General features: G+C 46.9%; 1 long non-coding RNA gene across 1 annotated transcript; it reads left to right on the top strand.

Moving 5' to 3' along the window:
* The first annotated feature begins 903 nt into the window (after positions 1-903).
* Positions 904-2830, top strand: LOC122042825. The gene is made up of 2 exons (XR_006129363.1): positions 904-2283; positions 2492-2830. It is a non-coding gene; the product is annotated as an uncharacterized LOC122042825 (long non-coding RNA).
* The last annotated feature ends 9172 nt before the right edge of the window (positions 2831-12002 follow it).

Raw genomic sequence — 12002 nt, 5'->3', positions numbered from 1 at the left:
TATTAAAAGAAGAAAATTATTTTTTAATTAAAATAATTTTTCTTTTTTATGACAAAAGAATTAAGGAATTTTTTATTAAAATTTCCTTATTTTTCAAGACCAAGGATTATAAAAGAAGGGGTAGAGGTGCCTTCACGGGTGATCAACTCTATTATTCTTCTCCTCTCTTTTCCTCCTTGGTGGCCGGCCCTAGCTTCTTCCTCTTCTCTTCTTCTTATGGCCGGCGGCAACCTCTCTTGGAGCTCTTGATGGTGGCCGGTTCTAGCTAGGAGAAGAAGGAGAGAAAGGTGGTTTTGTTTCTTGCATCCCTTGGAGCTTGGTGGTGGTGGCCGGACCTCTACTTCTCTTGGAGAATTGTGGTGGCCGAAACTTGCAAGGAAGAAGAAGGTGCTTGGTGGTTCTCATCTCGGAAGATCGTTGCCCACACAACGTCCGAGGTTAGAAGAGGAATACGGTAGAAGATCAAGAGGTCTTTTTAGAAGGTATAACTAGTAATTTTTCCTTTCCGCATCATGCTAGTTATTTATGGAAATAATACCAAATACAAGAGGTTTACGATTCTAGTATTTCGAATATGTTTTTCGAAGTTGTGTTCTTTTATTTTTATTTTTCTTTTCCTTGTGATTTGATTGTTCTTTTTGGTTGACCTAAAGTTATTTTAGGAAATTAAATATTAGCTTTCCATAAAAGGTTTTGTCTAGTCGGTGGTGGTTGTTCCCATATCCAAGAAGGTCATGTGCCTCGCCACGTCAGTACTGGGAACCAATTATGGAAATTAATATTTAATGGAATTAATAACTTAGGTGATTTGGATCAAATGTGTTAAGTTCCGCAGGAGATCCAAGTTTAAACCTTAAAGAACAAATAGATTAAGTTTTGGATCAAACGTGTTAAGTTCCGCAGGCGATCCAAAATTTAATTTAAAAGAACACATGGTAGCTAGGAAAAGGTTCAGACCTTTGTACAAAATTTTTGTACAGTGGAACCTCTAGGTTTTCCGAGTAGCAACCAACACCTCAAAAGTTGTCGGTATATGTTTAATTGTTGCGCTTAATTAATTGTACTTAAAGTTGTAATTCTTCAAATCTATAGTGATTGCCCAACGAAAGCGATCGACGATCGCAGACCTTGGAGTAGGAGTCGCCACATGCTCCGAAGTAAATAAAAGTATTAGCGCTTGTTTTGCTTCCGCTTTATTTCGTATTTCCGCTGCGTTACTCTGTGCTTTCCTAAACGAGTGTACATCTCGATCCTACAGTTAACAGCCTTTTTGATCTTGGTCTTTGAGCATGTGTTGTCTCCAAACCATAATAAATGTTCTTAAACCCAAGATTAAATCTCTGATAGTGCTGTTATACAGATTTGAAGTCCTGATATTTGGCAGAAAGTTATATTACTACAAACTCTTTTTCATTATACCATTTCTTTGATAGTTGACTGTACAGTGTAGTTTTTTACATGCCACTCTATATGTAAGCATTCTCCCATCACTTGTTTTTGCTTGCCCATTCAATCTTGTGCCTTTCTGAATTTATTATCAGTTATTTGATTACTTTACACGAGGCAAAATGTGGCAATTGCTCATGACTTGTGTGTTCTTATTGTGTACCTTCTGAGCAGGAGATTTTGACAGATCTACATATAATGATAGTGATCTTCGGTCTGCATACCATATTCGTGAATATGATGTAATGTAGTGCAAGCAAATTAGGGACCCAGTAGATATTTTCATATCACATGACTGGCCTGTTGGTATCTATGAATATGGAAATCTGTAGTCTTGTTCAAGATAAACCATTTTCTAAAGAAGAGGTATATTATAATTATAGTTTTCATGCATATTTTTTCTATGATTTGCTAATCTATAAATGAAGATAGCTTGTACATATCTTGGCATCTGGTCATTTGTATTAGTTAGTGCTTCTATGTAACATATATAAATTGCTTTCTGGTTGGTTGCCATCTAAAGATAGTGCCATATGCCTATGGTTCGTACTGGAAGTCAAAATCAGGACCATTAAAACTCATTTCAGTGGTTCAACTGCAATCATCTAGATTAGGCTGAATTAAAGTTCCAGTCAGATATTCATATCTGCATATTATTTATCATCAAAATTATTTTTGAAAAAAATCTATATAAAGCACACTTCCCAGAATTGTAATTTTTTCAAAAAATTCTCTCTCAGGAAGGATGTTTCCTGCAAGAATCCAACTATTATCCAAGAATCATCTTACATGCATTCTATCTACCACATCAAAGCATTTTCAGCTAACATACACTAGGTATCCAGGAATTATCTCACAACTTTCATATTTGCTTTATGCAACATGAATAAATCAATCAACTTGAAGATTTATTTTTTTCTTTTTTCTTCTTCACATAGTAACTTAGTAATTTGTAAAATTATTGAGATTTTGATACGTTCTATATGATTGCATTGATGCTATTGCTATTCATGCAAATAATCTGACTGTTATTGTTTTTCCTCAGATCCAGAATCGAACTCTTGGAAGTATGCCTGCTGCAGAGCTTCTGAGCCAACTGAAACCTCAGTATTGGTTTTCATCTCATCTTCACTTCAAATTTTCAGCTGTTAGAAACAAGGAAGATGGATGGTTCTGTAACAAAGTTCCTAACTCTTGACAAATGCCTTCCTGGTCGGAGTTTTTTACAGGTTGAAATTTCAATGGTTATTTCACCATGTTAATGTATGGCATATCAAAACAATTGAAGAACTAAGGGCATCTCCAATGAAAAAACCTCAAAAGTAAAAAATATGATATTATTATTGCCACAGCAAAAATAAAAATTCTCCTAAGTTTATTTCTATGTGCCATCTCAGTATCACATCAAAAGTAAAAAATTTCACTCTTCTCTCTATAATAAAAGAAACCTCCCTGTAACTTTTAATGGGCCACACACTCAATAATTCATGTATCTTTAAAAAAAAATTTGATTATTTGTTAATGATCATTCTTATATCACCGAATTTGTTAAAAATAATATTAAAAATTTATATATTTACAAAGAAGTACAACATTAAATAATAAATTATTATAAATAATTTATAAAAATTAATATTTTATTGATCGCACTCATAGCGTGTCCAAATATACTAAACCAAGTTGGTTCGAAGCGATAATGTACTTGATTATCACATAGAAGTTTCTCCGAATGCATTCTTGAAACTCTTGGGTAGATCTGTGTTGGAGGATCTTCTTCATCATTCGACTAATTGATTACTACATCCCTTTATCCTCAATAATCGTACTATGCAAAATAATACACATACATAATATTTTTCAAATTATTTTTGTACCAAAATCATTCTGGACCTCGCTCGACGTCCTTTCTTGCAGCTTCTTATTTTTTGCTTGAAAAACTCTTTTGGAATTATGGGGCACGAAAAGTTCTTGATGAAAATAGCTCATTCCAGGTAAATTCCATCAGTTAAATAATACCCTTTTGTATATTGTGTATCATTTTCTGTAAAATTAACCTCCGATGCGTTTCCTTATAGAACGTTGTTGAATAAAGGTGTTTTGTTAAGCACGATATCATTACGTGATAATGTGATTCCAAAAAAAAATGTGGCATATCCATAAGTCCGCAGATGCAACCGCTTCAATCACAATTGTTGGACCTCATGATCGCCTTGAGTAAACTAGCTTTTCCAAGCAACGGGGCAATTTCTCCATTCCCAATGCATACAATCAAGGCTATCCAACATGCCAGGTGATACGGTTAGCAGTGGAGGGGCCCAAGAGGAAAGGGTGAGAAGGGTCACGACCATATAGCGGTCAAAAGTCAAGAGGACGTGGCGATCAATAGTCAAGCTGACTAGGCAGTCAAAAGGCTAGCCTATGGAATAGGCAGAGGTCAGGCAAACTGGTTGTTCAAGCAGGCGAGGCCGTGGGAAAACAAAGGAAGTCGGCAAGCGGAATCTGGGGTACAGGTCGGGATCGACAAAGTTGGGCAGAGGCAGCTCAAGCTGCAGGCCTATGGTCGAGGGACAGGAAACAAATCAAAGGTCGGAAGCGGCAGGGCTGTGTAGAAACGGCTCGGTCTGCAGGTCTACGACTCGAAGATCCGGAAGTGTGAGTCACCAGTCACAGGTCGGAAGCGACAGGGCTGTGTAAAGACAGCCCGATCTACGGGCTTACAGTCGAGGGCCGGCAGGTCGAGGGGTGTGAGGTAGATGCAGATCGCGATAAATAGGACGAGCTAAGCTGTGCAGGAGTCGGAGGATCACAACTGTCCGTCAAGGGTAATCATTGCATACCAGGGAAATGTACGGAGGCGGAGGTTCCTAAGCGAGAGGATGCTCTCATAACCAATGGCAGCCTGACAGATGTCCTTCACTACGAGACAAAACCCCTGTGTAAAGGCGAAGGTTCCTAAACAAGAAGATGCCTTCACGACCAATAGCAGCACGACAGGTGTCGGGGATACACGACAAAGCCTAGCGTCTAACGTTTTCTGACAGGATGGCAGGTTCTGGAAGCAAGGGGGGTGCACAAAAAGGAGGAGATTCCTCGTACGCGGGTACGCGCTCTCTCGTCATTTTTTTCCACAACTTTTCATTTTGAGTCTCTCTGCTTTTTCTGGGGAAAAAGGACCTGACTTGAGTGTCGGAGGGCTTGATCCGGGGACTTTTTCCCTGGGTTCTGGTTTCTAACGTGAGGGAGGGAGATCGTCTGAGTGTGTGCAGGGTCCTACAGCAGCGTCAGCCGCCCGTGGGAGCCGAATCACCCACGACTTTCCGTCAACAACCAGGCCACCGCGACCAGCCTCCGTCCGACTTAGCCTTCGGACAGGATCAAATTTGGCACCGTCTGTGGGAAACACAACAGCTTGATCCGAAGCGTGAAGATGGAGGACTCTGGTCGAAGCTCTAGCAGGAGGATCAACGTGACCATGACCGCGGGGGAGTACGAGCTCTTCAAGGAGGTCGAAGCAGGCCGCCTCGAAAGCAAGGAACCGGCCGCTTACACAAGGCGTCAAAGACCGGCTCTCGGCGAGGGCTCGAAGAAGCAACAAGAAGAACCCCTGTACCTCTTCCAGAGCCTCCGAACTATCATCGAGTCGGACCTCGTGAGCATAGTCAGAAAGAGGAGCCACGATGGTGGAGAAAGCTCTCTACATCCACCTCGGGATTCAGGAAAGGGAAAAGCTATAATCCCCGGAGATGCCTGAAGACCGGATGACAAGGTACCCTTCTCGGCTCAGATCCGGAAGCCCAAAGGGTATCGAGCCCCGAACATTGGAGAATCGATGGGAGCAAGGACCCGGAAGAGCACCGAGGAAGTTCAAGAACGCGGCTATCTTGTATCAATACAGCGATGCTGTCAAATGCCGAGTGTTTCTACACACCCTGTCTGGATCGGCACAGAAGTGGTTCGATGGATTGCCCCCAGAGTCCATCAATCGCTTCATGGATTTCAAAACGGCCTTCCTACGCCGTTTCGCCAGTAGTCGTAAGTATCAAAAAATCGACCACCGTCGTTTTGCTCTCAAGCAGGAGCCGTTACATCAACCGGTTCGGTCGGTGGCCAATGGCGTCCCCTCCGCCACCTCGGAAATATTGATGAGTGCCTTTTCCCACGGATTGCGAGAAGGGAATTCTTGAGGACCTCATCAAAACCCCCCAAGCTTTGGCGATATGGTGGAAAAGCTTCTTCACATCAAGGTGGAAGAAGCGCGTCGCTAGGCGAAGGCCGAAGGCGGTGACTCGGCAACCGAAAGGAGAGCACCGCTCGGCCCTTCCAACTGCCCTCGCCTCTGTGGAGTCGAGACCCGCTCATGAGTTGCTTCTATACACGCACCCAGACAAGAGGAGCACCATATTGCACATATCATCGGTCCAGGACGCACGATCTTAGTAACTGCTTCCAATTCGCTCGTGATTCCAGGAGAGCTGCCGAGCAGGGTCTGCCCCCCCCAGAGGATGGAGGAGGAATGGGCGCAGCAGGGCGTGCTCGTCAGACCCGGCCGACCTAGCCGACCCATCTAACCAAGCCGGCCTCGGGAAGACCAAGAGATGCCGGAGAACTGGAGAACCGGGGCAATGCTGCCGTGCGAGAGATCGATATGATTTCAGGAGGGCCCATGACGGGGACTCAGGCCGAGCCCGTAAGTCGCACGTTCGGCGGTTGTATGTGGGAGCCGTGGGATGCAGAAACGAGCAGGCCTTCAAGGCCGTTATCGCTAACAGCCGAGTGGCTCGGGTCTTTGTGGATACCGGGAGCTCGGTCAACATTTTATTCAGAGCTGCGTTCAAGGAGATGCAGATTGACGCCGCTGAGCTCCAACCCGTAACCACTTCTTTGTACGGGTTCACAGGCAATGAAGTCAAGCCCATGGGTCAGATCAAGCTGGCCATCTCCATGGGCACTGAGCCACTGGTGCGCACCCGGAGGAGTACCTTTATAGTGGTGGATTCGCTTCCTCCTACAACGTCATCCTGGGAAGGCCAGCTCTGCATGAGTTCCGGGCTGTCGTCTCCACTTTTTACCAAAAGATCAAGTTTTCGGTCGGCGAGCAGGTCGAGGAAGTTAAGGGAGGAGGGTGTCCGCCGGTGCTACATTGATATGGTCCGGTGGAGGCGCGCAAGAGCCGGAGGACACAAGATGGGGAGTGCACGCTATCCAAGAGGAGCCTCGCCTATTGCCGAGGAGCCTATCCCTTGGGAAGAAATTCGGCTTCATCTGACAGAGCAGAGAGCATCACTCGCATTGCGTGACTTGCCACAAGAGCTTAAGTCGGAGCCGTCACGGTGCACGATCCGTAATAGGGACGTTTTTGGTCCTGGAAGAGTTGCCCGGGTCAAACCAGTGGTGAGCACAAGTCGCATATTATACGAGGCCAAGCGGTCAAGCGAAGAAGAGAAACTTCTCTGCGACGAATAAGATTATCCAGGTGAAGTGGATCAGCTCGGGAAGGCGGACATGTTCGAGAGGTACAGTTCCCGTCCTCTCCAACGTTGTATTGGTAAAAAGCCTAATAACAAGTGGAGGTGTGCATAGACTTTCGCGACCTCAATAAAGCCACCCCAAAGATTGTTATCCTCTCCCGCGGATCGATCGGTGGATTCAACCGCTGGCTGTGAAATGATATGCATGATGGACGCTTATCAAGGATATCATCAAATACCCTTGGCTAGGGAGGATCAGGAGAAAGTCGACCATACCGACGGTACTTTTTGCTATACGATCATGCCATTTGGACTCAGAAATCTTGGGCTACCTACCAAAGGATGATGGACAAAGTCTTCCGAGATCGGGCGGAACGTAGAGGTCTATGTTGATGACATCTGATCAAGTCCCCAGGCGTCGATCTAATAAAGATTTAGAAGAAACACATGGGACTCGAGGCAATATGGGGTAAGGTGAATCCAAATGCTTGTTCGGGGCCAAAGGAGGAAGTTTTGGGGTATTTGGTGAGCAGGGATAGAAGCCAACCACGAGAAGGTTCAAGCACTTGGAACATGCGGATCCTCGAATCAAGGAAACGCAGGTCGGCAGGATAACAACACTGTCCCGATTCATCTCCAGATTTGCAGATCGAGCCGCTCCCTTCTTCAAAGTACTCAGGAAGGCAGCCAAGTTTCAGTGGACGGAGGAGTGCACACAGGCTTTTGAGGAGCTAAAGCAATACCTGGAGTCTTTACCATCGCTGTTCAAGCCTGTTGTGGGAGAGCCCCTTTGGGTCTACTTGTCAGCCACCCCCGAGGCCGTGGGGGCCGTGCTGGTTAAAAAGCAGGACAATGTACAACGGCCAATGTATTTTTTCAGCCATCTATTGAAGGGGGCTGAGTCTCGGTATTCGGCCCTGGAAAAGTTGGTTTACGGACTTGTTCTCATGGCTCGGCGCCTCCGACCGTATTTCTTGGCGCATCCCATCACTGTCCTGACGAATAGTACAATGGGTCGAGCTCTCACCAAGGTGGAGGTAGCAGGTCGGCTTATCAAATGGGCAACCGAGCTGGGGGAATATGATATACAGTATCAGCCCCGAACCGCGATCAAAGCACAGGCTCTGGCGGATTTCTTGACAAAAGTTTATCAAATAGACTCGGAGGAGGTCTGGAAAATTTATGTAGACGGATCAGCTACCCATCGGGGAAGTGGTGTAGGTGCACTTCTAATATCTCCACAGGGAGACATCATGCAGCTGGCTGTACGACTAAATTTCAGAGCTACCAACAATGAGGCAGAGTATGAAGCCTTATTAGCAGGTTTGCAAGCAGCTCGGCATGTGGGGGCGAGCCGAGTCGTAATATACTCGGATTCGCAGTTAGTAACTCAGCAGGTGACCGGACATTTTGAAGCGAACAACGAAAAGATGCAAGTTTACAAGGAAGCCTATGAGAAGATGAGAAAAGATTTTAAAGAGGTCACAGTCACTAAGATTCCCAGGGCTAAAAATGAAAGAGCGGATGAGTTAGCTAAAATGGGCAGCTCCCTGACTACTTGGGTACTTGACAAATCTATAGCGCAGACCTTCCTTATAGCCCAGATAGACCTACAAAGTAACCTGGAAGGAGTAATTGATTGGAGGACGCCCATAGTAAGTTTCCTCCAGCAAGGAATTGTACCTACCAACTTAGAAGAGGCACGCATGCTCAGGAGACAGGCTCATTCTTATGTTATGATTGGAGATCAACTGTACAAAAGGTCTTTCTCCAGACCCCTGCTCAAGTGCTTGAATATGGAAGAAGCGGATCAGGCCTTGCGGGAGATACATTTGGGATGCTGTGGCAACCACGCAGGTGGAAGAACGCTGGCCCGGAAAGTGCTATTGGCCAGGTATTTCTGGCCTACCCTGCAGAAGGACGCACAGAAGCTGGTGAATACTTGTTTGTCGTGCCAGAGGTATCAGAACCTGACGCACCGACCCACAGAGTTGTTGAGGACTTCTATAGTATCTTGCCCATTTGACCAATGGGGTATGGATATCGTAGGACCTTTCCCGATGGCTACAGGGCAGAGACGTTTCTTGCTGGTAGCAGTAGATTACTTCTCCAAGTGGGTGGAAGCGGAAGCCCTGGCCAAAATCACTGAAAATGCGGTGATCCAGTTCTTGTGGAAGAATATCTTTTGCAGATTTGGCCTACCTCACAAATTGGTGTCGGACAATGGCAGACAATTTCAAGGACGCAAAATACAAAATTAGTGCAAGGGGTTCGGCATAACGCAGGCCTTTACTTCGGTGGCGCATCCTCAGAGCAATGGTCAGACAGAGGTGGTCAATCGGGAAATAGTGCGAGGGCTCAAGGTCAAGCTGGATCATACGGGGGGTAGTTGGGTGGACGAACTGCCGAGCATTTTGTGGGCTTATCGTACGACACCCCGAGAGAGCACAGGTCTGACACCTTTTCACTTGGTATATGGCAATGAAGCAGTGGTGCCTCTGGAGGTCGGGATACCATCCGTCAGGAGAATGATGTACGACGAGGAGAACACGGAACGACGGCTGGCCGAACTAGATTTCATCAGCGAAATTCGCGAGCAAACAGCTGCCAGGCTGGAAGCCTATAGACAGAGGATGAGACAGAACTATAATAGAAGGGTGATCCCTCGTTTCTTCGAAGAAGGTGACCTGGTCTGGAAGCAGGTGAAACCCTTGGGGGAAGTGACAAAGTTGGCGCCTCAATGGGACGGACCTTACAAAGTTGTCAAGAAGTTGGCGTCGGGGGCCTATTATTTGCAAGACGCTCAAGGAAGGAAGCTAGACCGACCTTGGAGTGCTAACTACCTACAGCCCTATCGGGTGTGAGGGATGCCAACCCTGTTGCTGTAAGCCAGGTCGGCCGAGGGTTTCGGAGACGGTAGGATAGTCAAGCAAAAACTCAAAGATACGTATGTACATGTAAATATTTCATCAGTTTTAAGCAGTTGGAACAAATCATTTGAAAGGAGCAAAGATCTCATCCGGAAAGCCTTGAATGATCTGGCCTTGATCCAAGAAGTTTGCGGGAGGGATGGAGCTCAAGAAGTCCTGTGCATGTAGTTGTCTGATAACTCCAGCCGCCGTGTATGGTACGGTCGGAGCAAAGCGTGCCCCGGCCTGGGATAAAAATTCAGGAGAGCTCAAATAGGACCTTCGACTTCGCAGGCAACGATCATCCTCTCCTTCTTGATAGATCGCCAGGGCAGTGGATACTCCTGTCAAAGCCGCCCGAGACTGGGATAGTTCCGCCCTCAAGGCCTCCAGCTCAGCCCCTTGAGTCTCCAACTGTGCCGCCTGAACCTCCAGTTTATTGTTCTTCTCCTGCAGAAGAGTATCTTTGGACTGCATTTCTTGAGCTTGGTGGGCTAGTTGTTGCTGATACCCCGCCTCGGAGGCAGCTCTTTCCTCCCTCATAGCTCGGAGCTCATCTTTCGCCTGTATCAGGGACCGTTTCTGCCGGTTGGTCTGATTGGTTAAGGCTTGAATCTCCGCTCGCAAAGCATAACTGGCTTGGGCAGGGTCGTTCAGTTGTAGCTCTAATGCGGAAACTCTCTCCCGGAGTTCTTTGCTTTCATGATGGAGGGTGTGGAAGGATTGATTCAGCACCAAACATTCTACATGAGTCTAGATGGAAGGAACAACCTTCAGCTGAGGTAAATTAATGGCAAGTGCGAGGTGAGAAGTACTTACTTTAGCCCAAGACTTTGAGAACTTATTCATCTGGGCTAATGGTGACAAACTACCCATTTGACTCATGCTCTCCACCCACAAGCTGCCAAGAGAACCTTTCATCATCAGAAGGCTCGTGGGGGCGTCATGTCGCCGAGCAAGAGCCGCTTCGGAGGGGATAGTGGTCCTGTAATGATGGCGGGTGGAGGAGGAAGGGTGAGAAGGGCCGACGTCAGCACCAGGAGGAGCGGGAGGTGGCTCGGGAACAGGTTCAGTTGGCACGGGGTCGTGACGATCGACTGGGTTATCTTCCTCAGCAAGAGTGGGGGTAGAGCGGAATGCAGCTGGTCTTCCCCTGTAAGGGTTGGGGGAGGCTGCTAGATAGACAAAGCAAGAATGACAAGGGGAATGGTGTTGGAGCTAGCCACGGTGGCAGCGGGGGACAATTGGGTAGTAGAAGAAATAGAATCAGGCGTTTGCAAAGTCAGACCTGGTCTTCGGCGAGGCCTGTGAAGCAGAGGCTGGTTATCGGAGTCAGAATCCTCAGAGCGAGGCTGGCCCTGTGAAGAGGCTGCAGCACCCCTGTCTATGGCGCCCCGACCGGATGAGCCTCGACCTGCGCGATGAAGGGCTACGCGACCACGTCTGGAGGCCCGGGGGGCTCCTCAGAAGACGCATCTAGCCAGACGGCCGGCTGGAGCACGACCCCAATCTCGGCTCGGGGTAGCAGGTGAAGGAGAAGCGTTGTGTGAGGCGGGGTTGGAAGTAGACTGAGGCGTTGCCCCAGATGAGGTGGATCCAAAATGAGGGAGTAGCCTCCTCTCCAAGATCACCCGACCGCGCCGCATTATTTACAGATCACTGAGGGGCAAAGGCAGAACCTCTGATGCGCGGCCCAAAACCTCAGCTGTGGGCGCCAACGCGAAGAATCAGTCTAGTAAAAAATGAACGAAAGGGGGAGCTCAGCACAAACTTACCAAAGGAGTGCGGTGTTTCAGGAGAAGGAGGGCTCAGCCTAAAATAAGAAAGTAGGTCGCCAGATAGCAGTCTTGTCAGATTCAGACGCCAATCCTCCATCTGGGTTGCAGCCATATTAAAGTGGAGATCTATGTGGAACTCTTCCAATGCCGGGGGTAGAGGCAGAGCAGGTTGCCATCGCATGAGCCAGTCTGTTTCCTTTGGAAACCAGAGAAAAAAGAACATTTTCCTCCAGTTAGCACTGGGAGGAGCGAGAGGAGAGAAGAAAGCAGTGTGGTTGCGAGTTTGGAAATAAAAAAGACCGTCGGCGTGCCGAGCAAGAGCAAAGAAGCAGTGAAAAAGGGGAGCTGACCAGGAAACCTCACAAACTTCACAGAGTATTACGAAGCCATATAAAATCTTT

This window comes from Zingiber officinale, chromosome 2A (genome assembly GCF_018446385.1).
Source record: "Zingiber officinale cultivar Zhangliang chromosome 2A, Zo_v1.1, whole genome shotgun sequence".
Taxonomy (NCBI): Eukaryota; Viridiplantae; Streptophyta; class Magnoliopsida; order Zingiberales; family Zingiberaceae; genus Zingiber; species Zingiber officinale.
Note: the sequence above shows the minus strand (reverse complement) of the source record. Positions and strands in the feature narration are given on the sequence as shown.